Below are 27,039 nucleotides of genomic sequence, written 5' to 3' on the forward strand. Positions count from 1 at the left end.
CGAGAGCCAGGCAGAAGATTGCAGGGGGCCCCAGCGGTAGGATCTCGGCAATCAAGCACTTCTCTCCTATTCATCTATTTCCTGATCCCCGTTTATAATATCTTCGTCATCATTTTTTAAAGGGCCTACGCCTTAATTTTTTACATTTTTGCTATTTATATAGTTAAAGAACATTTTTGGGTTAGTTTTACTCTCTTTGGCAGCGAGTCTTTCTGTCTCTATTTTTGCCGCTTTTATATGTTTTTTACATATTTTAAATTTATTGCCCCTTAACGTTCTTATTCATCCATATTGGTTTTCTTTTATTTCTGACCCTTTTATTCCCATAAGGTATATACATCTTACAGTGAGAATTTAAGATATTTTTAAAAGTCTCCCATTTAGTGTCAGTGTTCTTTTTTTTTTTGAGGACATTATCCCATTTTATATTGTTTAGGGCTTCTCTGAGTTGATCAAACTTTGCCTTCCTAAAGTTCATTGTTTTTGTGGCCCTTCGAGAGATTCCCTTAAAGGGCTATTCCAGGCCAAAACTTTTTTTTATATATCAACTGGCTCCGGAAAGTTAAACAGATTTGTAAATTACTTCTATTAAAAAATCTTAACCCTTCCAATAGTTATTAGCTTCCAATAGTTATTAGCTTTACATAAAGACAAATTCCTCCCCCTTTCCGTTTTGTCCGATCCTTCCTGAATTGACTATAACCCTGTATGTTGACCGCCCAGTCACAGCTATCATCCAACCAAGTCTCTGTTATACCCACTATGTCACAATCCTTCTCAGACATTTTCAACTCCAGTTCGTCAGTTTTATTGGTCAGACTTCTGGCATTAGTCAACATGCAATTCAGTGGTATATGTTTTTTTTTTCCTATGACGCCTATCCCTATTAACTATTCTAACCCCTCCCTCCGCTCCATCCCCAGGTACATTAATAAGTCCCCCCTCTCCATCTACACTATCTTCCCCCTCTACGTTGTGGGTTCCCTCTCCCCAGTCCCTAGTTTAAACACTCCTCCACCCTTCTAGCCATCTTCTCCCCAAGCACAGATGCACCCTCCCTATTGAGGTGCAGCCCTTCCTTACGGTAGAGCCGGTATCCGACAGCAAAGTCGGCCCAGTTCTCCATGAACACAAACTCCTCCTTCCTACACCAGCTTCTGAGCCACTTGTTTACCTCCCTAATCTCCCACTGCCTCTCTGGTGTGGCTTGTGGTACAGGTAATATTTCAGAAATACCTTCGAGGTCCTTGCCTTAAGCTTGCGGCCTAAGTCCCTGAAATCATTTTTAAGTACACTCCACCTACCTCTTACTTTCTCATTGGTGCCAATATGTACCATGACTGTACCAAATATCGGGTCCAGGTTCTCACCCAGGTGTGTGAAATTTGGGTTGTGCCACAGCAGAGTATCTGAGGGTATATCAGTGTAACCATGGACCAATTTAGCTGCCCGCCAGACATGAATGGCCAGTTTGTGGAAGGGCAAGAGGGTGCGACCCCACAGGTTAGGACTCTCCAGAAGTAGTCTTGGCGTCAGCTGAGGAATAAACCTGGCCAAATGTAGCTTGGCATCTGGCATTGTGTCATTGACAATACATAAATGGATATATCTCAGTTGGCCAGCCAAAGAAAGGCTGAAGAGCCAGATGTTGCCGAATTACAACTCCCAGCATGCCTGGACAGTCTTGGCATGCTTTGAATTGACATCTGGAGCGCTACAGTTTGGACACCACTCTATAGTGGTCTTCAAACAGTGCCCTTCCAGATGTTGCAAAACTACAACTCCCAGCATTCTGTGACTGTCCAGGCATGCTGAGAGTTGTAGTTCTGCAACATCTGAAGGGCCAGATGTTACGGAACTGCAACTCCCAGCATGCCTGGACTGTCTGAGCATGCTGAGAGTTGTAGTTTTGCAACATCTGGAGGACACAGTTTGGAGACCACTGCACAGTGGTCTCCAAACTGTGGCCCTCCGGATGTTGCAAAACAACAACTCCCAGCATGCCCAGACAGCCAAAGGCTCTCTGGACATGCTGGAAGTTGTAGTTTTGAAACTCCTAGAAGCAACAGTGAAGATCACTTTACAGCGATCTTCACTGCTGCCTCTAGACGCTGCGGCTGTCTCAACTTGCCTGCCGGTCCTCCCCTGCTCCACTCGCCTGTCCCCGGTTCACGGTCCGCGCGTGCCCAAGGAACTTGCCGCCGGTCCCCGCGTGCCCAAGGTACCTGCCGCCATCTTCCCCCTGCTCTGTCTGGCCTTCCAGGGCAAAGCGGGGGATCCCAACTGTCATCCCCCCGCCCCCGCCCTGCGAGTCACCCATCAGTCCTGTTCGGCCAATCGCAGGGGATAGGAGGAGGTGGCACCCGTTCAGCCCGGAATCACCGCAAATCGCCAATCTGAATTGATCGCCGATTTGCACCAATCGCCGACATGGGGGGGTCTCAGGACCCCCCTAGACATTGTCACGGGATGCCTGCTGAATGATTTCAGCAGGCATCCCGCTCCGGTCCCCGCCCGGCGCAGGGCGGGGACCGAAATTCCCACGGGCGTACAGGTATGTCCTTGGTCCTTAAGTACCAGGTAGCAAGGGCTTACCTTTATTCCCTTGGTCCCCAACAGGTTAAAATTGTCATCTTCTGACCCCTATACCACTTTTTTTTTCATGTATGGGGTTGAATGAAGGCTCATTTTTGCACCTTGATCTGTAGTTTTTTTTTTTTTTTCATTCAGAAGAATTTTATTAATTGAGCAGTAAGCAAGCAGTAGCAAAGAGCATTGTTAGAGTACTCAATGAGAATCTTCATCAGTCGAATCAATAGGAAAAACAGCATGAAAAAGATAAGGCAATGAACATCTGGTACAAAGTATCAATAGGAAAGGAATGTCATCTGGGGGCAATATACAATGTCGTGGATACTAACAGGTTGCACTAGAACAAACAAGTAGTTAAACTGTCAATAAACATGTCTCTATATCCTTATGTGTTTAGGAAGAGATAAAGGTCAGTGATACGAGAAAACAGAGAAAAAAGAGAAAGAGAAAAAAAAAAAGTAAATAAAATAAAGTAAAGGGGCAAAGGGAAAGAGCTGGGGAAGACGACAAGGGGAGAAGTATGGAGGGTTGGAAGAGGAGGGAGGAGAAACATCAGAACTCGGGTACTCACTTGAATCTCTACGTAAGGGCGCAGCCACCACCCCAACACTCCGGTCCCGGTCCACGAGAGGGCTACCTCACCCCCCTCAGATACCATCATCCGCCGCGTAGAAGGGTGAGTTAACAAAAGTGAGCCAGGGAAGCCAAATCGTAGTGTATTTCTCTTGCCTACCCGAGGAGTCTGCCATCAGTTCCTCCATACGGCACAAGAAGAGTATCTCCCTGTACCATTCAGAAATGGTCGGGGGGCAAGGGTCTTTCCAATGTCTGGGTATGACAGTTCTCGCAGCCATGAGGAGGAAGTGTGCCAGTGCCCTAGAGGGGGTTCTCCTAGTGGCGGGTAGTATGGAAAGTAGGAGGGCTTTTGGGTGGTTCATGTAAGTCACACCAGTAATGGAGGCGATGCGGGCAACCACCACCTCCCAGAAACGGGTCAGTGAGGGGCACGACCACCAAATATGGGTCATTGTTCCACCCGGTGCGCCGCAACGCCAACATAAGTCCGGTACAATGGGGTACATGCGGTGCAGAGTAGAAGGAACCCTGTACCACCGGGATAGTAATTTAAAGTTAGTCTCCTGCGCCCTACACGATACTGACAGTCGGTGACACATGGTAAAAGCAGTCGTCCAGTCCGAGGGAGCAAAGGTCGTGCGTAGCTCCGACTCCCACGCCCCCACATACCTTGGAGGCGATTGCTCAGCCCTATCCATAAGTAAGCGATAAATTTGTGATACAGGCCTGAGGGGCGCAGAGTCAGAGACGCACATCTGTTCCAAAGGCGAGAGAGGTCTTGCCAGGAACAGTGTCTGTCCCATGGTCCGGATAAAATGATCTAATTGTAGGTATTGCATCTGGACTAGCGGTGTACGGGAGCGTTCAGGGACCAGTGTCTCATAGGGTTTCAGTCTCGTGCCGTCCAAGAAAGTGTTAATCGGGAGGAACCCTCGTCCTGTCATCCCTAAAAAGTCAGTACGGTGTAAACCAGGAGTGAAGAGGGGGTTGCCAGCGACCGGGGTCAGGGGTCCACCTGGTACAATTAGCTCAGTCTTCGTTATATAGCGCCTATAGGTCGTGACCATCTCCCTCAACACCCAGGGCAGAGTGCGGATGGATTCCCAGGACAGGGCATCTGGGGGCAACCAGGGGAAGGCGGCCAGTTGTTTGCCAGTCCCCAACTCGGATCCCACCCATCTCTTGGACGCGTGACCGTGAAAGAGGTCTAGGAATCTCACCAGAGTGGCTGCAACGTAATAGGCCTGACTGTCCGGGACCGCCAGGCCCCCCGCCCGCTTACTTCTCATTAAAACTTGCCTGGCTATCCTTGATGGCCTGTTTGCCCAGATAAAGTCCCTAAACAGCTTGTTTATCTTTTTAAAGAATGCGGGGGGGAGGGTGACAGGCACAGTTTGGAATAGGTAGAGGAGTCTCGGGAGAACATTAATTTTAAGGATGTTCGCTCTACCCAACCACGAAAAGGTATCCCTCGTCCATCTCCGTAAGTCCCCCTCAATCGTAGACAGCAAAGGCTGAAAGTTAAGGGCATAACAGTCCGATAGATTCGCGGGCACCTGGACACCCAGATAGGTAATGGATGTGGAGGACCATCGGAAGGGGTGGGCTTCCTTAAGTCGAGTCACTAACTCCTCAGGGAGGGTCACATTGAGGGCAACACTTTTGGCCAGGTTGATTTTATGGTTACTAAAGTGAGAGTACGTCTCTATGGTCTGCAATATAGCTGGCAGGGAGACCAGAGGGTCCGCGACGTAAAGGAGCTGATCATCCGCGAACGCAGAGCAGGTGTAATTCTCCACCCCCTGTCGAAACCCAGTAATCGCAGGGTTCGATCTTAGGGCAATCAGCAGGTGTTCCATGCACAGAACATAAAGCAAGGGGGAGAGAGGGCACCCCTGTCTCGTACCGTTCCGGATTGGAATGGGAGATGAAAGGGAGCCGTTAATTCGCACCCTCGCCTGGGGGCTATTATATAGGGCCAAGATTCGTCCCAGCATTGAAGGGCCCAGTCCTATCTGCACGAGGACAGCATTCATGAACCCCCAGTCCACCCTGTCAAATGCCTTTTCGGCGTCAAGTGACAGCAACATTAATGATTGGCTAGATGTCTTGGCCTGGTGTATGATAGAGTATGCTCTGACAGTATTGTCCCTGGTTTCCCTCGATTTAACAAAGCCAGATTGGTCAGGGTGGACTAGGGGACCAAGAACAGTGGTCAGGCGATTCGCCAACAGCTTGGCAAATAGTTTGGTGTCAACGTTCAACAAGGAGATGGGGCGGTAGCTGGCACATAAATTGGGGTCCTTGCCCTCCTTAGGTATCACTGTAATATGGGCATTCAGGGCGTCTCGCGGGAAATTAGAATTGAGGGAGATAGCATTGAACGCCCCGTGCAGGAGGGGGAGCAGGTCATCCCTCAGGGACTTGTAAAACTTGGCTGTGAATCCATCCGGACCGGGGCTTTTCCCCGATGACTGGTTCTTAATCACCGTGGCCAGCTCCTCCTCTCCAAACGGGGCCTCCAAGAGCTCAACGTCCTCCTCAGACAGTCTGGGGAGGGCTGTATCGGTAATATAGTCAGTCAGGGAGAGGTGGGGTGAGGTCGATGTTAGGGTGTCGGCGGGCGATGGGAGATTATAGAGATTGGTATAGTAAGACTCAAATGCGGCAAGGATATCCTTCGTAAGGAAGGACCTCCCAGTCTGGGACGTGGTGATTGACGGGATATAGAGCGCAGCTCTCTTGTCTCTCAGTGCCCTGGCCAGGAATCTCCCGGGTTTGTTTCCCCACTCATAGAAAGTCTTCGAGCAGTGTTGTCGGTAGTATTTGTAACCATCGTTAAGGAGGGTACAGATGTCGTGGCGGGTTTTGATGAGGGCACGTAAAGAGGATTCCTGTAGGGACCGCTTGTGTTGTGCCTCCAGGGAAGACAATGTTTCTAGAAGACGCCGCAGTCTCTCCGATCTCTCCTTTTTGAGGCGGGAGCCATGTCTGATCAGCACACCCCGCAACACACATTTAAGTGCTTCCCATTGGGTGGGGAGTGGCGTATCATCAGAAACGTGATCAGTTCTGAAATGTGCTATGGTGGTTTTGAGATCGGATAGACAGAGCGTATCAAGAAGTAGAGATTCGTTTAATCTCCAGTTATATTGCGGTCTGGTGAGGGTGGGGAAGAATATTGTGCAGTGGACCGGTGCGTGGTCAGATAGGAACAAGTTCCCAATTTGAGATGATGTCACTCTGGGTAAGTAAAAGTGAGGGAGGAATATGTAGTCTAGTCGGCTGTAAATGTTGTGGGGGCTAGAGTAGTACGTATAGTCTCGGTCAGTGGCGTGCTGGAGCCTCCACACATCGCACAGCTGCATGGAGTGCAAAAGTTTCCTGAGTGTACTAAGTTGTCTATAAGAGACAGCAGAGCGCTGCGCGGAAGCGTCCAGCAGGGGTTGTATAGCTAAATTCAAGTCGCCCCCCAATATCAACATGCCCTGTGTGAATGAGGACAATTCCTCTAGCGTACGTGTGAGGAATGAGGTTTGCAGAGAGTTAGGGGCATAAATCGTCGCTACAGTCACCACCTGCTCCAAAACCGTCCCCTTAACAAACAGAAATCTGGCTTCAGGGTCGGTTCTGACGTCCAGGACCGAGAAGGGTAGGGAACGATGGAAACCAATCGAAACCCCCTTCGAACGAGACTCAGAGTTTGCACTATGGAACCAGGTGGTGAAGTATCGACCCAGGCGATCTGGCATATGGCCTGTCTTAAAGTGAGTCTCCTGGAGACACAAAATTTTTGTGCGGTTTTTGTGTAAGTGGCATAAAATTTGGGACCTCTTTTCCGGGGTATTAAAACCCTGGACATTTAAAGTGGTTACCTTAACGTCCGACATGATGCTAGTAGTCACTGAGTCCGGAGGAGGGGGTTCGGAGTGCAGGGGTCAGCGGCAAGTCCCAAGTCCTAGATCGGGGGGCAAAAAGACACACAAGGGAAATAGAGAAAGTTAGGAGAAGGAAAAATAAATAAAAATACAAGATCTGTAAAAGAAAAAGCAAGTGTACTTGCAAATAAATCTACCTGCAGCACTAGACGTCTGCGTATCTGGTGTATGTAAACTACACCTACCCTAGTGGGGGGAAGGGTACGATGTGAAAGTATCAGAGCAAGTTCCAAAAACGCTCAACGAAATCAGAAAATAACTAGAACTATCGGCTGGGTCCGTCAATCCCAGGCCTCTACAACTGCTAAACAAAGGCGGCGGCAGTTTGTGATACCACCGTCTAAACTCAAGATAAGGGGGGAGCAGCAGCAGCTCGTGGGAGAAATGCTACTGATGGGGAGGTGGGGGTGTGGGGGGGGGAGGGGAAATGGAGGAGGGGGCAGGGGGAAAGGTGTAGGGGAGGGGGCAAGAAGGGGAAGGAGTGGGGGGGGGAGAGGGGATGGTGAAGAGGGCGGGGGGAAGGAGTAGGTGGTAGAGAGGGAGGGGGGGGGGTTAGGAAGAGGTGGTTGAGAGGAAGGGGGGGGGGAAGGGAGAGTGGGTGGGAGCTAGATTATGACATGAGTATAGTCATTGATAGGGCCGGCAGAAAATCAGGTGGCCCACTGGAGGGTATACAAGTGGTCAAAAGCAGGTTCGGAGACAGTATTGGTCGCTGATGCGAAACTTAATCACAGTTCCATTTTATCACAGTTCCATTCCCCTCGACTCCGATCTGGTAGGCCGGCGTCTCTGAGGGAGCGGCTCCCCATCAGCCAGGCGCCGTTTCTGGGGGCGTTGTGAAGGTCTCAGGGTTGGGGGGGGGCATAAGGGTCCCTCAGGTAGGCGATCCATTCAGGTAGCGCCAAAGGTGGGAGTCCCAATGCAGTCAGGAAGGATGAGAGGTCACCCGGGTGACGTAAGGAGGCTGTCTGGTTTCCAGAGGTGGCATATAAGGCAAACGGGAATCCCCATCTATACGGGATGTTACGTTCCTGCAGGTGTCTCAGCAACGGGCGTAGTAGAGCCCTCTGCCTCAGTGTGCGGCGGGACAGGTCAGGATAAATTTGTAGGATAGCTCCATCAAAGTCTATGTCCCCTTGTAGGCGCACTTTCTGCATGAGCTGCTCCTTTATTGTGTATTTGTGGATACGGCAGATAACGTCTCGCGGTCGAGAAGGGTCCGTGCTGGGAGCCCTAAGAGCCCGATGGACTCTGTCAATTTCAATATGAGTAGTTGGTGGGTGTCCCAGTATCAGGTTGAAAATCCCGGTAACCGTGGCAAGCAGGTCAGGCGTTCTGGTGGCCTCAGGAAGGCCCCGTATACGAACATTATTTCTCCGGTTTCTGTTCTCAATGTCGTCTAAGTGATCCGCAAAGGCGTGGTGTGTGGAAGTTTGAGCATTCAGAGCAGTTTGCATGTCCTTTAGTGAGACAGTAACAGAGTCTTTAAAGTCCTCCAGAGCTCTAATCCTACCCTCTAATCCTACCCTGCATGTCGGCTACATCGCGTTTAACAGGTTGCAAGTCCTGGCGCCAGGCAAATTTGAGATCTGAAGCCAACGCAGACATATTAGCTTTCGTGGGTAGCAGTGCCAGCAGCGCTTGTAATTCGGGGTGCCCCTTAAGGAGAGCCACAGCTTGGGCAGGTGGTGGGAGGGTGGAAGCAATATTCATGTACTCCGGGGAGCCAGCAGGCACTTGACGAGACCCCTGGCCCTGCACACCCTGTCCCCTCTGTGGAGGCCCCTCAGAGGCCAGGCCCTCAGTCATGGCAGTCAGATCATGGGCCAGGGAGGGCGACAGCCAGGCTGGGGATGCAGTGGGAGATCCCTGGCGAAAGTGGGGGTCATCCTGGGTAGGCAGATCATGCGCCCCTTCTTCTTCTGGAGGGTTGAGAGGGGAGGATGGAGAGGGGGGTCCCTCTTGGCTTCTAAATATGGAGGGGATGCTAGGGGATGGAGAGGGAGCCCTGCATCCCTCCATGGCAGTAGAGGGCATAAGAGACAGGGCCCGGGGTGGTGGCGTGCTCAGGACCCCTCCAGCACTCACCTCCGTCCAAGATGTTCGGGGCGCAGCTCCAGCGTGGGTCCCCGGCTGCCCGCAGGCATCCTCTGTGGGGCAGTCCATGAGGTGCGTTTGTGAAGTACATTGCGCATCTCCACTCGTCTCTTCCGGCAGCTGCCGAGTTACCCGGAGCCCGGTTTCCACAGTTCCCGATGGCAGCGGAGGCTGTATGGAGCTGCGAGGGGCTCTGGTCGGTAAGTCCAGAAGTGCCGGGAGCGGGGTCCCATGCGGCGCCGCTCCGGTCCCCGCTGTGCGTTGCCTCGTGGCAGGAGGGGAGTGGGCGGGAGTAGTAGAGCCCTGCTGGTCCCGCGCCATCTTGGACTGGGCCGGCATCTTCTGCGGTGGCTCCTGCAGGTCTCTCAGCGGGCCGAAGAAGTTCCGGATCGGGGTCCCTGTGTGCTTGGGTGTCTTGGTGGAGTGTCCCCTCTTTCCTGATCTCCTGCCGACCATTTATAGTGGCGATATCCCCCAATATGACGGCCTGGGTGACGGAGCTCTGTACCTCAGCGTCTTGCTCGTACCATAGCAGGACACGCCCCCCCTTGATCTGTAGTTTTTATTGGTATAATTTTTTGGATCCACTTTTTATTATTTTTTTTATGGTATGTGAAATGACTAAAAATACACATTTCAGGATTTCAGTATTTTTTTTAATGCTTACGCCATTCAGCGTGCAGTTTATTTAACATTATATGTTAATAGTTCGGTGATCCCTACAACACTTTTTTTTCATATATGGGGTTAAATAAGTGCTCATTTTTGCACCGTGATCTGTAGTTTTTATCCAGATCATTTTTTGTTTCACTTTTTATAATTTTTTCTGGTATATGAAGTGACCAAAAATACGCATTTCAGAATTTTTTTTTTTTTTTTAATGTTTACTCCATTGACCATAAGGTCTATTTAACATTATATGTTAATAGTTCGACATTTACTCACGCGGCGATACCACATGTGTTATGTTTATTTTTGTTTACATTATTTTACTTATAAAATGTTAAAATGGGGTTGATTTAAACTTCTGTTAGGGAAGGGGCTTAATCACGTTTATTAACAGTTTTTTGCTATTACATGCAATTTTACATGCAATTTTTCAATTGCATACACTGAACATTGCTGTGCCATAGAGTCCGATTATTAACTACCTTGTATAGGGATTGTACAGTAAAGGGTCAATCTCTGCAGATGATACTGAGCTCTGTAAAGTGGTTAAAGGGGTACTCCGGTGAAAAACTTTTTTTTTTTTTTTTTTAAATCCTTCCTGTACTTATTAGCTGCTGAATACTACAGTGGAAATTATTTTCCGTTTGAAACACAGAGCTGTCTGCTGACATCATGAGCACGGTGCTCTCTGCTGACATCTCTGTCCATTTTAGGAACTGTCCAGGGTAAAAGGAAATCCCCATAGCAAACATATGCTTCCCTGGACAGTTCCTAAAATGGGCAGAGATGTCAGAAGAGAGCACTGTGCTCATGATGTCAGCAGACAGTTCTGTGTTTCAAAAAGAAAAGAATTTCTGCTGTAGTATTCAGCAGCTAATAAGTACAGGAAGGATTAAGATTTTTTAATAGAAGTAATTTATAAATCTGTTTAACTTTCTGGCACCAGTTGATTAAAAAAAAATAAAGTTTTCACCGGAGTACCCCTTTAACACAATAGAATACAATGCACTGTTACAAATGGATCTGGATAGGCTGGAATCTTGTGCTGTGAAGTGGCAGATGAGGTTTAATACTGATAAATGCAAGGTTATGCACACGTGGAGATAAAATCCAGGCTGGGAAGATGTATTAACTGGGAAAACAGCAGGGATGACTTGAAAAAGACTTATAAATAAAATAATGTGGTGCATCAAAAGGGTCAGGGTCAGTCCAAGGAGTTCTGTCGATACAGACAAAGGTGCATTTTGCTCCAACCCCCCCCCAATCACTGATGTAGTGTCAGTTGGAGTCACCCGGGCGAGACAGAATATTTTGTATCCCCCCCTAGCCTGTGAATGCAATGGCATGTTAGGCTCTGTACATCAACAGCACATTTCTTAAGTTTTTCCTGCTCCCGGTAGATAGGTAATGGCCCCTGGTAGATAGGTAATGGCTCCAGGTAGAAAGGTAGATAGTGCCCCCTGATAGGTATTTAGATAGTGCCGGTAGGTAGGTAGATAATAGGCATGTAGGTAGGTTGACAGGGTAGGCAGGTAGGTGTTCAGGCAGGTAGATAGTGTAGGTATGTTGGTAGGCATTGTAGACAGGTAGAATGTAAAGGCAGGTAGTTAGTTTGAGCGGTGTACAAACAGGTAAGGTAGGTGTGCAGAAAGCAGGCAGGTGTGCAGGTAGGTGTGCAGGCGGGTAGGTAGGTGTACTGGTAAGTAGGTATGTAGACAGTGTAGGCAGGTAGGTGTGCAGGCAGGTAGGAAATGTAAGTAGACAGTTTAGGCAGGTAGATATTATAGGCACTTAGGTAGGTGGTGGAGGACAGTAGCTAGGTAGACCATGCAGGCAGGCAGGCAGGTAGGTAGGCATTTTGGCAACCCCCCTAATTAAAAAAATAAATGAATAAATGTTCCACTCACCTTAATTCACGCTCCTGCTCGGACATCAGGAACCTCTTCTTCAGCGCAGTATTTCTCCTCCCATGGCAATCAGCTTCCCTCATTTTACCTTCTGGGGGGAGCGGCGCTGCCTGTGAAGCAAATCCCCTGCCAGTGGCTGGGGATTCAGATTCTTCCACCCCCACCTGCCAGTGCCCTAAGGCAGCTGCCTTGGCTAGAGCCAGCCCTGAAATGGGGCATAGATTCACACGATAAAGAAATATTTTTTTGCCACTGTACAAATCCCTAGTCACACCACATGTAGAAGGGCATCCTCTACGTTTAGAGCAGAGAAGGTTTCTACACTAGCACAGATGAGGGTTCTTTACTGTAAGAGCAGTCAGGCTATGGAAGTGGTCATGGTAAACTCATGAAAATAGTTAAAAAGGGGCCTGGAGACATTTCTGGACAGTAATAACATTACAGATTAGGAATATTAGATATTTATCTATTTATATGGAACTTGTCACGATTCGGCTAGCTGGTTGTGGATCCTCTGTGTCAGCGAGGGATTGGCGTGGACCGTGCCGGTGGACCGGTTCTAAGATGCTACTGGTATTCACCAGAGCCCGCCGCAAAGCGGGATGGTCTTGCTGCGGCGGTAGCAACCAGGTCGTATCCACTGGCAACGGCTCAACCTCGCTGACTGCTGAGAAGGCGTGGGACAGAAGGACTAGGCAGAGACAAGGTCAGACGTAGCAGAAGGTCGGGGCAGGCGGCAAGGTTCGTAGTCAATATGGATAGCAGGAGGTCTGGAAACACAGGCTTTGGACAACACTAAACGCTTTCACAGGCACAAGGCAACAAGATCCGGCAAGGGAGTGCAGGGGAAGTGAGGTATTATAGCCAGGGAGCAGGTGGAAGCTAATTAGGCTAATTGGGCCAGGCACCAATCATTGGTGCACTGGCCCTTTAAATCTTAGAGAGCTGGCGCGCGCGCGCCCTAAGCAGAGGAGCCACGCGCGCCAGGACATGACAGCCGGGGGCCGGGACAGGTAAGTGACTTGGGATGCAATTCGCGAGCGGGCGTGTCCCGCTATGCGAATCGCATCCCCGCCGGCAATGTCAGTGCAGCGCTCCCGGTCAGCGGGTCTGACCGGGGCGCTGCACAGAGAGGAACGCCGCGAGCGCTCCGGGGAGGAGCAGGGACCCGGAGCGCTCGGCGTAACAGAACTGATGTAGACAGTCGAATACTGGTCTTGGTAATTATTGTCAGTCCCCTAAAACCCTGAACGGGTAGGCATAGCACACACTCGCTGCTTCATTCAAACCAGAAGCAGTCTTTTGATTGGACCCTGGGCAAGCTTTATTTTTTTATTGTTTGCCCTGAATCTTTCTTTTCCTGTGCACGGATAACCATTTTAATCCAGTTCAGTCTACAGACCCCAGTATCACCCCCGCTGCTTAATTCAGACACCAGAAATCTCAGCTTAATACAGACCTCAGGCTTTGACTCCAGTTTCACCACCCCCTAACATATTACAGACCTCAGAAATTTATCCTAGTATCAGGCCCCCTGCATGAGACCATTATAATTAATACCAGTATATGAGTTACAAATATCCCCCCCCCCCCCCCCCCCATTCAGTGACCATATAGTTATAGATATGAGCTCCACACAGGCTCTGCAGACCATTTAAGTGACTACACTGCACTTACATTTTTCTTTCCTTTTTCTTCTTTATCCAGTGTCATTACGATTTCTTATAGCCACTACTTCTCTTCACATAACTTCCTAGACAAACATCTTAGGCGCTTCACTTTTACAGCACTTATAGTGCCCCAAACAGTAATAATATCCCTCCTTGGTGTCCCACATAGTAGAGTGGGTATATAAGTGGGTTGTAGAAAAGTAGGAAGGTCTCCCAGTTAGGTAGCTCCATTAGTTTCACATTATGTAGGTGTCTTGAATAGATGGATTCCATCTGTAGGGAGGTCCTTTTGTAGATATTTGCCCTTATAACTGGTAGATAGTAATAGTAGATTACTCCCTGTAGGTAGGTCACCCTGTAGATAGTAGCCCCCTGTAGGTAGCTGCAGCCCTTTTGTAGGTAATAGCAGCCCCTTGTATATATTAGCAGTAGCCCCCTTTATATAGTAGCAGCCCCCCTCTAGATAGCATCAGCCCTCCTGTAGGCAGCAGTAGCCCCCCTGTAGGTAATAGCAGCCACACTCTTGGTGGTAGCAGCCCCCTGTAGATAGGTTTCCCTTTGTCATGGTAAAAATACCTTCCCTGTTGCCTACAGACTTATTTCTTCCCCCACTCTGCAGAGGCCAAAGATGATGTCATTGTCCTGGAGCCCAAAAGAAAACAGGCTCCAGGCCTCTAGTTATGAAAAGAGGAACCAGGGGCACCTCACTCTGTCAGAGCTATTAGCTATGTGCCACTGTATTTAGATGTTGCATGTACCTGTCTTGTTATTCCCTGAAAATTTTAACTGCCAGGGACAGGATCCCAACCCCATGACTGTTCTGGCAACAAAAAGACAGTTGGCAACTATCGTTGCTTTTGTGGGCTCAGGTGTCATCTTCTTTGGGCCCCCTCTGGATGACTGGTCTTCCTTCTCACTGGAATTGTGCAGTAAGGTAGAAAAGGGGACACAATATACACCTTCTCAAGAACAGTGGGGGGTCCCATCAATCAGAGACTTATCACATATTCTGTGAATAGGTTATTAATGTTGATTCTGGGAAAAAAACACTTTAATTTAATTTGTATGTGCTGTAAGGTTATGTTTCTTTTTACCTTTACAACTGAAATTCGTTTTTATATTTGCTTCTCATTCTGAAATAGTAGACCTTTTGCAGTGAGGAATGTCAGTAAATAGTTTTTTCCTATCTTTTTTATCTTTTGTTTTTGTCTGTTCTTTGTGACTGCCATAATATCTTCTCTCCGCTAATGAGCTGTTGCCGTGAAGATCAAAAAGTACATATTTGCTGCTGAATGTCACCAAACTTCTTTCTATCAAAGACAAAGTAGCTATGGTTTCCAATTAAAACTCCATGAAGTCTTGTAGAATTTTAACAAACATAGCAGTGTTTAGTATAATATTAGTTAGACTAGCTATCATAGATGATTTGATGTCTTGTTGAGGTGGTAAACACATTTGTTTATTATTTATGTATTGGAATGGTGATTAACAGTACATTTCCCTTTCATGTATACACAGAATAACAAAAAATATCTATCCATCTATGGTTATATATATATATATATATATATATATATATATATATACACACACACACATAATATATATATATATATATATATATATATATATATATATATATATATATATATAAAAATATGTACTACATTTGCCCACTTTTTTTTTCTTAGCTAAGTATGCCTGTGAGGTAACATAACATAGTAACATAGTTCATAAGGTTGAAAAAAGACCAGAGTCCATCAAGTTCAACTTATAACCCTAATGAGTCCCTACTGAGTTGATCCAGAGGAAGGCAAAAAAACCTCATACTAGAGGTAAAAATTCCTTCCCGACTCCAAATATGGCAGTCAGAATAAATCCCTGGATCAACATTCTGTCCCTATAAATCTAGTATACATAACCATCAATGTTATTATTCTCCAAAAATGCTTCCAGACCCCTTTTGAACTCTTTTACAGAGTTCACCATGCCTACCTCCTCTGGCAGAGAGTCCCATAGTCTCACTGCTCTTACAGTAAAGAACCCCCGTCTGTGCTGGTGTAGAAACCTTCTTTCCTCAAGATGTAGAGAATGCCCCCTTGTTATACAGTCCTGGGTATAAATAGATCATGGGAGAGATCTCTGTACTGTCCCCTGATATATTTATACATAGTTATTAGGTCTCCCCTGAGCCTTCTTTTTTCTAAACTAAATAACCCTAATTCTGATAATCTTTCTGGGTACTGTAGTCTTCCCATTCCCTGTATTACTCTGGTTGCCCGTCTTTGAACCCTCTCCAGCTCCACTATATCTTTCTTGTACACTGGTGCCCAGTACTGTACACAGTATTCTATGTGTGGTCTGACTAGGGATTTGTACAGTGGTAGAATTATTTCCTTGTCATGGGCATCTATGCCCCTATTGATGCACCCCATGATTTTATGTGCCTTGGCAGCAGCTGCCCGACATTGGTCACTACAGTTAAATTTACGATTATCTAAGACTCCTAAGTCCTTTTCCACGTGAGTCGTCCCAAGTGTTCTCCCATTTAATATATAATCCCAGCCCGGATTATTCTTCCCCATGTGCATAACTTTACATTTATCAGTGTTGAACCTCATTTGCCACTTCTCAGCCCAAACCTCTAACCTATCTAGATCCATTTGTAACAGTGTACTGTCCTCTATAGTGTTTACTGCTTTACGGAGTTTAACATCATCTGCAAAGATTGCTACTTTACTATTCAACCCCTCTACAAGGTCATTAATGTTACGCCGAGCGCTCCGGGTCCCTGCTCCTCCCCGGAGCGCTCGCGGCGTTCACCTCCGTGCAGCGCCCCGGTCAGATCCGCTGACCGGGAGCGCTGCACTACTGTCTCCGGCGGGGATGCGACCTGTGTAGCGGGATGCGCCTGCCCGCGGCTCGCATCCCAGTCTCCTCACCTGCCCCGTCCTCCGTCCGCTCAGTCCCGGCGCGCGGCCCCGCTCCCTAGGGCGCGCGCGCGGCTCTCTGAGATTTTAAGGGCCAGTGCGCCATTGATTGGCGCCTGGCCCAATCAGTACCTGCACCTGTGTCCTCCTATAAAAACCCACTTCCCCTTCCTGGTTTCGCCGGATCTTGTTGCCTTGTGCCAGTGAAAGCGTTTTGTATATGTTCCAAGCCTGTGTTCCAGACCTTCTGCTGTTGCCCCTGACTACGACCCTTGCTGCCTGCCCTGACCTTCTGCTACGTCCGACCTTGCTCTTGCCTTGTCCTTCTGTACCGCACCAGTCTCAGAATTCAGTGAGGTTGAGCCGCTACCGGTGGACACGACCTGGTTGCTACCGCCGCAGCAAGACCATCCCGCTTTGCGGCGGGCACTGGTGAATACCAGTAGCAACTTAGAACCGGTCCACCGGTACGGTCCACGCCAATCCCTCACTGACACAGAGGATCCACCACCAGCCTGCCGAATCCTGACAATTAATGAATATATTAAATAGGACAGGACCCAAGACGGACACCTGTGGTACCGCACTAGTAACAGTCACCCAATCAGAATAAGTACCATTAATAACAACCCTCTGTTTCCTATCACTGAGCAGGTTACTTACCCACTTACACACATTCTCCCCCAGCCCAATCCTTCTCATTTTATGCACCAGCCTTTTATGTGGAACCGTATTAAATGCTTTGGAAAAATCCAGATATACCACATCCAGCGATTCCCCCTGGTCCAGTCTGGAGCTTTCCTCCTCATAAAAGCTGATCAGGTTAGTTTGACAGGACCTCATAAAGCCATGCCGATATGGAGTCATACATTTATTTTTATCAAGATACTCCAAAATAGCAACTCTTAGAAAACAGAGGTTAAACTAACAGGTCTATAATTCCCGAGGTCACCTTTTGACCCCTTTCTAAATATTGGCACAACATTTGCCATGTGCCAGTCCTGGGGAACAGTCCCTGTCACTATAGAGTCCCTAAATATTAAAAATAAGAGTCTGTCTATTACATTACTTAATTCCTTTAGAACACGGGGGGTGAATGTCATTGGGACCTGGTGACTTGTCCATTTTGATCCTTTATAGGTGGCACTGTACTTCTTCCTGGGTTAGGCAGGGGACCTGTACTGGGGAGTTTACCTTATCTCACTGTATTTCACCTGGCATTTCATTCTCCTCGGTGAATACAGTGGAGAAGAATTTGTTTAATATATTTGCTTTTTTCTGATCCCCGTTTATAATTTCTTCCTCATCATTTTTAAGGGGCCTACACTTTCATTTTTGACCTTTTTGCTATTTATATAGTTAAAGAACATTTTGGGATTAGTTTTACTCTCTTTGGCAATGAGACCCTCCGTCTATATTTTTGCGGCTTTTATCTGTTTTTTTTGAACATATTTTACATTTTACTCCATAGCTTTTTAATGCCTCTTCACTGCCGTCCTGTTTTAGTAGTTTAAATGCTTTATTTTTGTCATGAATTGCCCCCTTAACGTTCTTATTCATCCATATTGGTTTTCTTTTATTTCTGACCCTTTGACCCAGTGAGAATTTAAGATATTTTTAAAAGTCTCCCATTCAGTGTCAGTATTCCTGTTTTTGAGGATATTATCCCATTTTATATTGTTAAGGGCTTCTCTGAGTTGATCGAACTTTGCCTTCCTAAAGTTCATTGTTTTGTGGCTCCTCGAGAGATTTCCTTAGTTAAGAACAAGTTATAATGTATTATATTATGATCACTATTTCCTAGGTGTCCAGCTACTTGCACATTAGTTACTCTGTCAGGTCTGTTGGTTAATATTAAAGGGGTATTCCAGGGAAAAACTTTTTTTTTATATATCAACTGGTTCCAGAAAGTTAAACAGATTTGTAAATTACTTCTATTAAAAAATCTTAATCCTTTCAGTACTTATAAGCTTTTGAAGTTAAGGTTGTTCTTTTCTGTCTAAGTCATCTCTGATGGCACGTGTCTCGGGAAACGCCCAGTTTAGAAGCAAATTCCCATAGCAAACCTCTTCTAAACTGGGCGGTTCCCGAGACACGTGTCATCAGAGATTACTTAGACAGAAAAGAAAGAACAACCTAAACTTCAGAAGCTCATAAGTACTGAAAGGATTAATATTTTTTTTATAGAAGTAATTTACAAATCTGTTTAACTTTCTGGAGCCAGTTGAGATATATATATATATATATATATATATATATATATATATAAAAGTTTTTTTCCTGGATAACCCCTTTAAGTATAGTAGAGAGCCCCCTCTGGTCGGGCCCTTCACCATTTCGGACAGATAATTGTCTTTAGCTATAGTCACAAACCTTTTTCCTTTATGAGATTCACAGGTCTCAGTCTCCCAGTTTAGATCAGGATAGTTAAAGTCCCCCTTTATTAACACATAATTTTGATTTGTTGCCTTGTTTATTTGCCTCAGTAATTGATCTTCTTGCTCTTCCATTATGTTTGGTGACTTATAGCAAACCCCTATCAGAATTTTTTTATTCTTATCTCCATATATTTCTACCCATAATGACTCCACATTATCGTTTCCCTCCCAGATATCCTCCTGCAGTCCGGCCTTCAGACTGTACTTTACATAAAGACAAACTCCTTCCCCTTTGTGTTTTGTCCGATCCTTCTTGAATAGGCTATAACCCTGTATGTTGACTGCCCAGTCACAGCTATCGTACAACCAAGTCTCTGTTATACCCACTATGTCATAATCCTCCTCAGACATTTTCAACTCCAGTTCGTCAGTTTTATTGGTCAGACTTCTGGCATTAGTTAACATGCAATTCAATGGTGTATGTTTTTTTTTCCTATGACGCCTATCCCTATTAACTATTCTAACCCCTCCCTCCGCTCCACCCCCAGGTACATTATCAAGTCCCCCATCTCTATCTACACTATCTTCCCCCTCTATGTTGTAGGTTCCCTCCCCCCCCCCCAGGCCCTAGTTTAAACACTCCTCCACCCTTCTAGCCAGCTTCTCCCCAAGCACAGCTGAACCCTCCACATTGAGGTGCAGCCCGTCCCTACGGTAGAGCCGTTATCCGAGAGCGAATTCGGACCAGTTCTCCATGAACCGAAACCACTCTTTCCTACACCAGCTTCTGAGCCACTTGTTTACCTCCCTAATCTCCTGCTGCCTCTCTGGTGTGGCTCGTGGTACAGGTAATATTTCAGAAAATATAACCTTTGAGGTCCTTGCCTTAAGCTTGCGGTCGCTGAAAGTCCCTGAAATCATTTTTAAGGACACTCCACCTACCTCATACTTTGTCATTGGTGCCAATATGTACCATGACTGCTGGGTCCTCTCCAGCCCCACCCAGCAACCTGAACCCGATCCGCAATGTGCCGAACTCGAGCGCCAGGAAGACAACACACTGTTAAGCGATCCCAGCCTTTGTGACAGATCGCCCTGTCTGTCCCCCTAATAATTGAGTCCCCCACTACCAGTACCTGTCTGGCCTGCCCTGCACTCCTCCCTCCCTCCTTACTGAAGCAGACACCCCCCTGGCGGTCAGAGGCAGAGTCCTACTGCAGTACTGCTAGCTCTGAAATGGCATCCCCCTCATCTGCCAACCAGCAAACTTGTTGGGGTGTGCCAGTTCAGGACTAGCCTCCCTGACACTTTTCCCTCTACCCCGTTTTCTAAATGTAACCCAGCTATCTGCCTGACTGTGGTGCACCTCCGTCCCACTATCCTCCCCCACCTCTACCCCAGAGAGTACTTGCTCAATGAGCAGGAGACTCCTCTCCAGGTTGTTAGTGTGTCTCAGTGTTGCCAATTGCTCCTCTAGATCCAGGAACTGGGTTTCCAAATGAACAACTCGCACACATCTCGCACAACAATATGCACCCTCAAACTTCTGTTCAAGGATTGCATAGATTGTGCAAGATGTACACTGGGCTGCATTTTCCAACATGGAGACCATACTAGATTTGGGGATTGCAAAAATTTACAGTAAAAAAAATTAAAAAAAAAAATCAAATATTTCAATTTAACCCCTTAAAGGGGTAATCCCGTGGAAATTTTTTTTTCTTTTTTTTTAATTAACTGGTTCCAGAAAGTTAAACAGATTTGTAAATCACTTCTATTAAAAATCTTAATCCTTCCAGTACTTTTTAGGGGCTGTATACTAAAGAGAAATCCAAAAAAGAAATGATTTCCTCTGATGTCATGATCACAGTGCTCTCTGATGACCTCTTCTGTCCATTTTAGGAACTGTCCAGGACAGCATATGTTTGCTATTGGGATTTTTTCCTGCTCTGGATAGTTCCTAAAATGGACAGCAGAGGTCAGCAGAGAGCCCAGTGTACATTTTGCACAATCTATGCAATCCTTGAACAGAAGTTTGAGGGATGCATATTGATGTGCGAGATGTGTGCGAGTTGTTCATTTGGAAACCCAGTTCCTGGATCTAGAGGAGCAACTGGCAACACTGAGACACATTGACAACCTGGAGAGGAGTCTCCTGCTCATTGAGCAAGTCATGACATCAGAGGAAATGCATTTCTTTTTTGGATTTCTCTTTAGTATACAGCCCCTAATAAGTACTGAAAGGATCAAGATTTTTTAATAGAAGTGATTTACAAATCTGTTTAACTTTCTGACACCAGTTGATTTAAAAAAAAAAAAAAAAAAGTTTTCCACGGGAGTACCCCTTTAAGGACCCAGCCAATTTTCCCTGTAGGACCTGGCCATTTTTTGCACATCTTACCACTGTCACTTTAAGCATTAATAACTCTGGGTTGCTTTTACTTCTCATTCTGATTCCAAGATTGTTTTTTCGTGACATATTATACTTTATGTTGGTGATACAACTGTGTTGATACTTACATAATTTCTTAGTGAAAATTTCCAAAATTTGATGAAAAAAGTGAAAATGTTGCATTTTTTTTTTAACTATGAAGCTCTTTGCTCATAAGGAAAATGATATTCCAAATAAATTATATATTGATTCACATATACAATATGTCTATTTTAAGTTGGCATCATAAAGTTGACATGTTTTTACTTTTGCAAAAATTCCCAAAGGAAAGATGGAGTGATGTAGTAGAATTCATGAATGAAAGCGCTATGTGCGCTGTAGCGTGGCTAAGACTGGGCGGAGTAAGCCGGTGTGTGTGCTAGAGTGAGTTTGTGTGCGGATGACATGTTATACTGTTAGGGCGAGTATTTAAACTGGAAAGGAATATAGTGAATACTGATATTGAAATGCCCTACTGAGTTATTAGAGCAATACAGGTCAGTGACGGAGTGAATAAGGGGCGGGGTTACGATATATTAGAAATAAAAGTTTAAAAACGAATTATTACGTAGTAAAGACTGATGTTAAAATGCTGAGCTGTTGGAACGTTATATAGGAATGACTAAGCTGGTAGGGGGCTGGATTAGGGTATGATATAGTAATGTATAGTATGGTGTAGTATATACCATGAGGAGATTAAAAAGAACCCTACATAAAAATCTATGTTAGTGATCTAAAAGGAAAATGACAGGAAATATTGTATATAAAAAAATTATATATATTATCTGGTAGATGTATTATTAAGTAATGAATAGTCTAGCATAAATTGAAGCGCTATATAACCATAGCAGAGTTAGGTGGATTACAGAACATATTAAAATGTAGTGGTTAAATTTGGCCGAAGCCAATAAGATGATAGAAGTAAAAGTACAAGGTTACAGTTAGTATACAAAGCCTATTAAATTTACAAGGTGGCAAAAAGTAAATGTAACTGTTAATAAGTTAAATGAATGGCTGACAGGGGAAAGATAAATAAGTAGCTGACAGGGGGAAGGTGATTATTATACTATGCTAGTATAAACGATTATTTTAGGTAGAAAAAAATTTTTTAAAACAACCCCTGAGTAGAAATATATATATGAAAATAATAATAAGAAGTTTAAAGTGTACTAGAAGTAAATAAGTGGTCATAAGCACTATGAGAAAAAAAAATCATATATACATATATATATATATATATATATATATATATATATATATAATTTTATCATGTATATACTCATGTGATTTTTTTGGGGGGGGAATAAATCTGTATTCCTAACATTTAAAAATAATAATTAATTATTTAAAATTGCCATTTTTGGATATACAATATGCCTAAACATAAAAATTCATCACATACATATGTTTAAAACAAAGGTCACATACACATAATATGCAAGTAATATACAAACATTAGTGTAAAAATAGGGTATAAAAAGTTAATATAAATGTCATCATAAATGATAAGGTATATAAGATTAAAACCGACTGGAAAGATTTGGAGGTTTGGATATTAGGTTTAAACCAAAATGGTCTCCGAAATGGTTTGGTTTTTACCATTTTGGTTTAAACCTAATATCCAGACTTCCAAATCTTTCCAGTCGGTTTTAATCTTATATACCTTATCATTTATGATGACATTTATATTAACTTTTTATACTATATTTTTACACTAATGTTTGTATATTACTTGCATATTATGTGTATGTGACCTTTGTTTTAAACATATGTTTGTGATGTATTTTTATGTTTAGGCATATTGTATATCCAAAAATGGCAATTTTAAATAATTAATTATTATTATTTTTAAATGTTAGGAATACAGAATTATTCCCCCCAAAAAATCACATGAGTATATACATGATAAAATTATATGTATATATATATATATATATTTATATATATATATATATATATATATATATATGATTTTTTTTCCCCTCATAATGCTTATGACCACTTTTCAGGATTCGGCAGGCTGGTGGTGGATCCTCTGTGTCAGTGAGGGATTGGCGTGGACCGTACCGGAGGACCGGTTCAAAGTTGCTACTGGTTTTCACCAGAGCCCGCCGCAAAGCGGGATGGTCTTGCTGCGGCGGTAGCAACCAGGTCGTGTCCACCGGTAGCGGCTCAACCTCACTGACTGCTGAGACTGGCATGGTACAAGAGGACTAGACAGAGGCGGGGTCATACGTAGCAGAAGGTCAGGGCAGGCGGCAATGGTTCGTAGTCTAGGGCAACGGCAGAAGGTCTGGAAACACTGGTAATGGCACACACAAAAACGCTTCCACTAGGCACTAAGGTAACAAGATCCAGCCAGGACAGGAAGGGGAAGTGGGTTTAAATTCACATGGAGTAGAGGAAGCTAATTGACACTAATTGGGCCAGGCACCAATTAGTGGTGCACTGGCCCTTTAAATCTCAGAGAGCCGTCGCGCGCGCGCCCTAGAGAGCGGGGTCGCGCGTGCCGGGACGTGACAGCCGGGGAACGGGACAGGTGAGTAGATTGGGATGCGACTTTAAACTTCTTATTATTATTTTCATATATATATTTCTACTCAGGGGTTGTTTTCATTTTTTTTTTTTCTACCTAAAATAATCGTTTATACTAGCATAGTATAATAATCACCTTCCCCCTGTCAGCTACTTATTTATATTTCCCCTGTCAGCCATTCATTTAACTTATTAGCATTTACATTTACTTTTTGCCACCTTGTAAATTTAATAGGCTTTGTATACTAACTGTAACCTTGTACTTTTACTTCTATCATCTTATTGGCTTCGGCCAAATATAACCACTACATTGTAATATGTTCTGTAATCCACCTAACTCTGCTATGGTTATATAGCGCTTCAATTTATGCTAGACTATTCATTACTTAATAATACATCTACCAGATAATGTATATAATTTTTTTATATACAATATTTCCTGTCATTTTCCTTTCAGATCACTAACCCTGATTTTTATGTAGGGTTCTTTTTAATCTCCTCGTGGTATATACTACACCATACTATGCATTACTATATCATACCCTAATCCAGCCCCCTACCAGCTTAGTCATTGCTATATAACGTTCTAACAGCTCAGCATTTTAACATCAGTCTTTACTACGTAATAATCCGTTTGTAAACTTTTATTCCTAATATATCGTAACCCCGCCCCTTATTCACTCCGTCACTGACCTGTATTGCTCTAATAACTCAGTAGGGCATTTCAATATCAGTATTCACTATATTCCTTTCCGGTTTAAATACTTCAAACACTTTTGTTCTCATCACCTTGTAATCCCGCCCCTTATCAATCTCGCTATGGTCATGTATCGCCCTAACAGTTTAACATGTCTTCCGCACACAAACTCACTCTAGCACACACACTGGCTTACTCCGCCCAGTCTTAGCCACGCTACAGCGCACATAGCGCTTTCATTCATGAATTCTACTACATCACTTCAGTACATATACCGGCTTACTCCGCCCACTGTTAGCCACGCTGCAGTGCAGATAGAGCTTTCATTCATGAATTTTATTACATCAGTAGCGCTCACCAGCGCATCTCATGTACGCTGATCTACTAGTCCTACGGATCCACAATACTAAAGCTACTAATAACAATAAGTTTACAGAGAACATTATAAGAATATTCTTAGCTTTATATAATTTGTCAGTGGATACTTATTCCCACTAACTTTGATTGCAATTTATTCCTTTTCTGCACTATAGTAACAGTATGAATTCCAACACAGCTGTGTGAGGTCTGTCAGTCAATTCTGAATGGCCTAATTGACTTAACCTTTAGGAGATACGTAAGGCTGTTGTATTTAAATCTTAGTGTTTGCCATTTTTTGAATATGCACATTGCTTGAGGAAGTGCCCTTTGCGGGCAAGAAACGCGTTGCTTTTGTGCCCTGAATAAACCTTATGAAGCAATATCTATGGACATCGTCATCCTTCTTCCACTGTAGCTGCGCCTGATTTAGATCCATCTTTCCTTTTGGGACTTTTTGCTGTTGTACTTGCCGGTAAGGGAGAACCTCACCGGAGGATCAAAGCTGCATAGAGATTATCCTTTTCTACACGTGATATGGTGTTGTGCCCTGAGCGCAACATCTTGTGGTAAGTGTAAATCTTTACATTGTGACAGAAATCCTTTGTAATATCACACTAGGGGCGCTGTGTCTTTTTTCTCGTTTGTCTTATGTTTTTACTTTTGGAAGACATCAGAGGGCTTCAAAGTGTAGCAGCAATTTTTTAATTTTTCACAAAATTTTCAAAATCAAAATGACATTCAAAAGGTTTGGTAACCATTTAGGTGTTTCACTGGAATAGCAGCAAATTGAAGAAGACAATTCAAAATCTTAATTTTTTTTACTCTGTCATGTTCTTGTAGACCCAGTTTTTGAATTTTTACAAGGGGTAAAAGGAGAGAAATCTTCCTAAAATGTGTAACCCAATTCCTCTCGAGTAAGGAAATACCTCATATGTGTATGTTAAGTTCTCTGTGGGTGCACTAGAGGGCTCAGAAGGGAAGGACCGACAGTGGGATTTTGGAGAGTGAGTTTTTCTGAAATGGTTTTTGGGGCATGTCACATTTAAGAAGCCCCTATGGTGCCAGAAGAGCAAAAAAAATATACACATACTATTTTGGAAACTACACCCCTCAAGGAACGTAACAAGGGGTACAGTGAGCCTTAACATCCCACAGGAGTTTGACGACTTTTCGTTAAAGTTGGACGTGTAAATTATTTTATTTTATTTTTTTCACTAAAATGTTTTCCCCAACTTTTACATTTTTACAAGGGGTAATAGGAGAAAATGCCCCCCAGAACAGTGGACATGTGACCCCATTTTGGAAACTACACCCCTCTAGAATTAAATAAGGGGTGCAGTGAGTATTTACACCCCACTGGCGTTGACAGATCTTTGGAACAGTGGGCTGTGCAAATGAAAAATTACATTTTTCATTTTCACGCACCACTGTTCCAAAAATCTGTCAGACACATGTGGGGCATAAATGTTTACTGTACCCCTTATTACATTACATGAGGGGTGTAGTTTCCAAGATGGGGTCACATGTGTGGGGGGGCATTGTTCTTGCACTATGGGGCTTTGTAAACACACGTGGCCTTCAATTCCGGACAAATTTTATCTTCAAAAGCCCAATGGTGCTCATTCTCTTCTGAGCATTGTTGTGCGCCCGCAGAGCACTTTACATCCACATATGGGGTATGTTCTTACTCAGAAGAAATGGGGTTACAAATTTTGGGGGGCTTTTATCCTATTTCCCCTTGTGAAAATGAAAAATTTAGGGTAACATCAGCATTTTAGTGAAAATATATATATATTTTTTCATTTTCTCTTTCATCTTTAATGAAAATTCTTCAAACACCTGTGGGGTGTTAAGGCTCACTATACCCCTTGTGCACTCTCACTCCTGAGCCTTGTTGTACGTCCGCAGAGCATTTTACGCCCACATATGGGGTATACTCAGGAGAAATTGCATTACAAATTTTGCGAGTCTTTTTTTCCTTTTACCGTTTATGAAAATAAAAAGCATTGATCAACACCAGCATGTTAGTGTAAATTTTTTTTTTTTTTTTTTACACTAACAGGCTGTTGTAGCCCCCAACTTTTCCTTTTCATAAGGGGTAAAAGGAAAAAAAAAGCCCCCCAAAATTTGTAGTGCAATTTCTCCTGAGTACGGAAATACCCCATATGTGGCCCTAAACTGTTTCCTTGAAATACGACAGGGCTCCGAAGTGAGAGAGCGCCATGCGCATTTGAGAACTAAATTAGGGATTGCATAGGGATG

The 27,039-nt window shown here is 44.6% G+C and overlaps 1 protein-coding gene across 1 annotated transcript in view; it reads left to right on the forward strand.

Moving 5' to 3' along the window:
• DNAH7 (dynein axonemal heavy chain 7) overlaps positions 1–27,039 on the forward strand; it is a 531,149-nt gene that overhangs the window by 283,065 nt on the left and 221,045 nt on the right. The window lies entirely within an intron of this gene.

Source organism: Hyla sarda, chromosome 8, assembly GCF_029499605.1.
Source record: "Hyla sarda isolate aHylSar1 chromosome 8, aHylSar1.hap1, whole genome shotgun sequence".
Lineage (NCBI taxonomy): Eukaryota > Metazoa > Chordata > Amphibia > Anura > Hylidae > Hyla > Hyla sarda.